Source organism: Cryptotermes secundus, unplaced genomic scaffold, assembly GCF_002891405.2.
Source record: "Cryptotermes secundus unplaced genomic scaffold, Csec_1.0 scaffold6960, whole genome shotgun sequence".
Lineage (NCBI taxonomy): Eukaryota > Metazoa > Arthropoda > Insecta > Blattodea > Kalotermitidae > Cryptotermes > Cryptotermes secundus.
In genome coordinates this window covers 469-6,847 of record NW_019718063.1, presented here as the reverse complement: position 1 = coordinate 6,847, position 6,379 = coordinate 469, and the positions used below count along the sequence as shown (strand labels likewise).

The window sequence follows — 6,379 nt, the reverse complement described above, 5'->3', positions numbered from 1 at the left end:
CAAATTAAAGCACACCAAAGCTGAAGTGGAAAACTGGTGCATTATATGAATTTTATGTTATAATTATGTATTTGCAAACATANTAAATAAATATATATATATATATGTGTGTATGGTGAAACCATACACCTGCTAAGTGCCACACATATGATCTCACTGGTGCAGCAGGAAACTGTATCTGATATCTGACAATTCTGCATTTGTTTCAACATGAACGGTGTATGTGGCAGTGTACAAGAAAATTCAGAACCACTGTGAACACTTCCAACTGATAATTCTGTACATTTAAACATCATTAAACTATTTAACAGCACCATGACAGTACACTATGGGGCTTGGTCAGTGAAAATAAAACATTGCAACTATAAATCTGACACATTTGGCACTAGATGGAGGTGAGTGGTCCACTGCACGCCCCTGCAGTCCCAAATTAGATTCAAATACTATTGCAGAATATTGCAATTATTTTTATAGTATTTTCTATTTTTTTTTTAAGCATGCAAATAATGTATTATATCAGATGTGCCAGTTTGTACTCTTGATATGGAGATATTGAACGAGGTATTGTTCAAGTTTACTTCTAATCTAGACAGGGCAATATGGCCTGGAACCATTTCATTAAGTACTGAAGTTAAATTTCATCAATGCCGTGCAATGAATGTTGCCAATACAAAACTATAGTACATAAAAACCTACTCAGCATTTTTCTTCAGACTTCAAATTTGAACAGAATTCCAACTTCATATACAGTTTCGATTTCTAACTGTGAGTTCACACCTTCACGCACGCACGCACACATACACGGCACACACACAAAAAACTCACCTTATACATGAAAACCAATGACCTCTCAAACGCATTATTTACATCTTCATATGAGGGATCCGTAATGCAGCGTCCCTTGATTTGTCTCCTTCGAAGACCAAGATAACTGTACCACAATTTATAGCTGGGAAGAAAAATACAATTTAAAATATATGCCTGGAGCAATTAGATTTATGTTAATTAATGTAAAGACAACTTATAAAGAGCAGAAAACACCACCACATAGGGATAAAGAAAACTGTGGTACCAGAAGAGAAAGAATATATTGGTACTAACTTGTTACCACACTGTAATAAATTATCTTTAACTTGTTACCACAATGTAATAAATTATCTTTAATAAAAGAAATCAATGAAAGAATTCTGTTTAACTTAGTCTCTGTATTATAAATTTATCTGGTTTTTAAAGCATCACCCGTAATCTGCAAATTCCACAACCATTGAGAGTTTAATGTATCTGCCTACTTCTATGTCACAATATTTCATTACCACAGTTTATTTTAATGACTTATTAAATATTTCAGTCAGCATTTGCTGGATGGGTTAATCATGTAATGTGAGACTGCAGCCTACAAAGGAATATGATGTTACCTTAATATATATAAATGGGAAAATAAATTGACTGTATAAATATGTTGATATTGTCTGAATGAAAAGCCAATATGATAGTTTTAAATGAAGTTTAAATTTGGGTTGCTACTGGATACTAGCAAATTATTACAAACCACACCTACTTGCAAACTTGTCAACAAATCAACACTTTCAAATGCATATCTGGTAATAAACAAAGCAAGTAAAATTAAATTATACATTAAAAATTCTTAATGTGAGTGTACTTCATTACTATGTACTAGTGTCAAGACTTTAATCAAAACTTACAAATCAAGACCGTAACATTATTACCCCACATCTACCGAGCTTCAAAGGCAGATTTTTGAACACCAATTTTTTCTATTTAATTTAGAAAATATTTACAATCTACTCTCGATAATATGGAGCAATAAGTAAATTTGTTCTAAGTATGTGCCTTGAGTAGAGAAGTCATACACTGATGATACTCTTGACAGGCCCTGTCGAGGAAAGGTGATGGTTTTAATTTTCATCATCTGTGGGCTGCGGTAGGTCAGACAGCCACTGTCTCCTCAAACTTCTTACATTTGGTGGGTTGCTAATTTCTACATGTAGTCTGTTATTGTGTCTGAGTATGCTTTGATGGTAGATTGTTGACAATCTATGTATTCCTTCTATGACAAATGGGATTTGCAGTTCATTGTGGAGACAAAAAAAGTTCCTTAATTACTGAGTGCAAGCATTTGGATTGAAATCTTTGAATTTTTTTTATGTTTGATGGTTTTGTACAGCCCCATAGCTGAACACCCTAACTTTACCAACAGAACCTTGTTGAAATTGTGCATTGATCACTGTTTATACATTGTTTCTAGTGTTCAAGGACAGAAGATGCCAATAAAGAATATAATGAGGAGGACAGAAAAGTTTCTGATTAAAAAAACACATTTAATAAAACAGAAGATCATTACTGAATTTCGCACAATATAACTTTTTCATCAGAAGCCCATTACATTCCTTAATTATCTCAGAACAGGCATCAGTTTTCTTTTTGTTTTTGTTTCATGAAAAAATTCCCTGTGTTTATTTAACACTCATACCTTCCTGGTAACTCCTTCAGGGCTCTTTCAAAGATAACATTAACAGTGTGTTCAGGACTCTCCTTCTTGTGTTCAATGTATCGCAGCCAATGCCTCACAGAAGGCTGATTCCGAGGCATTTCTTCATTTGAGAAATCTTCCATCATTCTAAGAGACACAAATGTACAGAAATTGAATATGTAAACATGGAGGAAACATGCATTCGAAACATAGTACACATTACATTCTCCTCACAACACAGATATAAATAATGATGATTTGTTACTGTGCAAGAACTAGCTCCATTTATGATCCTGCAGTCTGAATGGCAGTCAACTAGTGCTACAGTTTCTCTCAAGCACTTAAAGCAAGCACATATGAGGCTACTAGACAATCAATCTACAGTGACACTAAGAGATAACAAGAAAATCAAACCAAACAACCCCATGGAGAACAACGCTTCACAAGAAAGTGACAGTTTACTCAACTGGTCAAATAATTCTCAACTTTCTATGGAATATGAAGATTAATTACCCTCACAACATCCTATCAATGGATCCCATCCCAAGCCAAATGAATCCAGCTCACAAACTTATTTCTTTTAAGATTAATTTAATTTATGTAATATCAAGTCCCATCTATGCCTGAGTCTCCCAAGTCATCTCTTCCTTTTAGGTTTTCCAACAAGAAAATTTAACAGTCCTAATTTTTTCATGCATGCTACATGTTCCCACCTTGATTTGATCACACTAACAATATCTGGTAAATAACATAAATAATGTTCCTCATGCCGTTACCTCTTCTTTCCTAAGACCAAATAAATATTCTCCTCACCATTTTGCTTCCAAACACCTTAAATCTTAGTGTGAGAGACCAACCTTCACAGTACTCAACCATCAGCTTCAGGGTACATTAACAGTGAAAATGTTCACATAAAAGCAATAAGAGTGATGATGGTAATACAGCTTATATATCCATCTTCTGCTAACTCTGAATGGGGTTTGTTGACTTGTTCAGACATGACATAACATAACATAACCTGAACTATGCACAGTCCTACCCATACAATCCAAATACACAATTTTTGGAAGCCAGAAACCTAAAAGAAAACTGAGGATACTCAACGATGGTTTCAAACCAAAGAGGATCAAGTACACCTCATGTATGATATAGCTAAAGCTGTCCTTGTGCTTCAATAGGCCCATACTATACATACAGAGAAGTAGCGTTACAGCTTCACGCATTCATGACCTCAGCACTAGACAGATGTGAGTGAACAGCTTCATGCCCCTACCACTTTTCCCCCAGGGAATGATCCCTATGTACCCAGTGCATAAGGACACATTTGACCCCATAATCAGCACGACTACTGCGAGCAACAGAAAAATTCCTGCCTCTGCCAGAAATCGAACCCCGGCTATCCAGACCAGAGGCCTGTCACTATACTGAGTTGGTGAATCTCCCCTAACAAGGGAAACTGATTTAACCACTGAAAGCGTAATTTAACCAAATGAATAAACCACAACATATCTACATATATATCTAATTTACACCTAAATACTGCCTCGGAAATATGGAATGCTTAATGACCAATGTTATTTCATTAACCAAAGTAGGTTAATCTGTTAAATACAAACATAAGAACATGTGATAACAAAGTGGATAATTTTCAGTCCAGTGTGACATACAAGTTTACAACACTTCAGTTTTTATTCACCTTACATGTTTCGATTCAAAAGAATCATCCTCAGAGGCGTACCACTACGATCAGGAAACACTGTCACATAAGATGTTTTGACAGTATGCACTTGAGGTAAGAACAATGCTCACTATATACATTTTTGTTATTATCACAGTTGATTTGATGTTTGCCTTAAGCTTCGCGACGATGCTTCTTGAAGTGTAGAGTTACGTATGACGCTGCTTCTTTTAAGCGTATTTTGCGGGGTATTCTGATTGGGATTTCCCACTGCACGCGATATGATGTTCACTTTTTCACACAGTATATTCCATATGTATTCAAAATTGTATTAAAATTTCTTTTGTATGTAAAAAAATAGTTATTATATTAAAATATCATGAACCAACATTGGGTCATGTTGTTTTCCTCCTGGTGATGGAATATGTCGTTTAATTCTCTTGATTGTATGTTCTTTTGTTAGTCGTGTAGTTTACGTGAGTGCTGTCAAGACGCGTCGTCGCGAAGCTTAAGGCAAACATCAAAGTAACTGTGATAATAACAAAAATTTATATAGTGAGCATTATTGATAGCTTAAGTGCATGTTGTCAAAACATCTTATGTGAGTGTTTCCTGATCGTAGTGGTACGCCTCTGAGGATGATTCCTTTGAATCGAAACATGTAAGGTGAATAAAATCTGAAGTGTTGTAAACTTGTATGTCACACTGGACTGAAAACTATCCACTTTGTAATTGATGGTGTGACAGATCAAAATGAGAGAAATCAAATTAACATGCGCTAACAAATTATACTTACGGAAATAAGCCCAATGTCACCTTGTTCTTCGTATGAAAGCATATTGCCGAAAATTACGTCATTCAACCATACATTTCACACACACAATTATGATACAAAACGTTGGCATAAACTAACACTCACCCTGCCTTCACCTTCAAAACCATGGTTGCCAACATATAATGCACGGATGGCAAAATAAATATCATACCTGTCAATTAATGTCCCCGCAAGTATAGTTCGGTGAGCATCTATGAAAGGATGTCGTATGAATTCATGGTTGACACAAAATTCACGGTGGAAAGGTATAATTTAATAGCGTACCACTAATGTATTGTAGGCTGGGATAGCGACTAGCTACGGCCTGGACGGCCAAAAGGTCAGAGTTCGAGTCCCTGTTGGAACAAAAATTTCCCTTTCACCATATCATTTAGACTGCCAATGGGGTCCACCCAACATCCTATTCAATGGGAACCAGTGGGCGCTTTCCCGGGTGGTAAAGCAGCCGGGGCGAGAATCTGTTCACTCACCTCCAACTAGTGCCAAGGTCAAGACAATGTGGATGTATACACCCACACACACATTTATGGCATAGTGGTTAGTTAAGCACAGGAACAACTTTATCTTACTATTATATTTCGATATCAACAACCTTTGAACACTGGCATACCACTGGTCTGGATTCTATTGTGTAGAACTACTAGTCTGTCAATCTATCATTTCACAAGTCCTCGATCACGATTTACTGAAATAAATTTCCTGAACTCTTACCACCCCTTACAGACAGCATCAGAGCCATCAGAGCTATGAATGGGAGAGAAGCTTCTGAGTTTTTAGTTGTCTCCACGCGAGATTCTTGTTACATGGCCCCAGAATTTCACTTATATTCCTATGCTCTAATCAGTGGACCTATTGCCCACACTCCATCACTGCACAAATAAAACGACACCCAACTTGTCTTAATATCACAATCTACCTTTTAATAGGATCCCTGCCTTCAGCTACTTGATGCTGTTCTGCTGACATAACCAGCTGCCTTTGATGTTAATAATACAGCCAAGAGCCAGCAGGCTTCAGTGTTACTCATTCAAGTCAATGTTTCACAAGTATGCAATGAACTCGATTAGAATAACTGCTTATTTTCTGTCAACAATTAGTAGTGTATACAGTTTCTCTGTCAACAATAAATAAAGTACCTATACAGTATGACCTCACATGCTGTTACGACTGAAACTGGCTAACCCAATCTACTGTTCACTTTTCAAAACACAAAAAGCATCGTCTTTCATGAAACACAGCCACGGACATTCACTCAGATAAACAGCAGAAACACTGTGTGGACTCGTGTGAAACAATTTCCAGGATCAGGGTAACAAGAACAACAAAAATTTGTATAAACTAAGATAAAGGAAATTACATAATTTTATGCTATAGT

At 36.2% G+C, this 6,379-nt stretch overlaps 1 long non-coding RNA gene across 1 annotated transcript; it reads right to left on the bottom strand.

Moving 5' to 3' along the window:
* Positions 1–199: 199 nt before the first annotated feature.
* On the bottom strand, positions 200–5,466 carry LOC111865871. The gene is made up of 3 exons (XR_002843058.2): positions 4,966–5,466; positions 2,492–2,638; positions 200–949 (listed from the first exon to the last, which is right to left on the bottom strand). It is a non-coding gene; the product is annotated as an uncharacterized LOC111865871 (long non-coding RNA).
* Between the last annotated feature and the right edge of the window lie 913 nt (positions 5,467–6,379).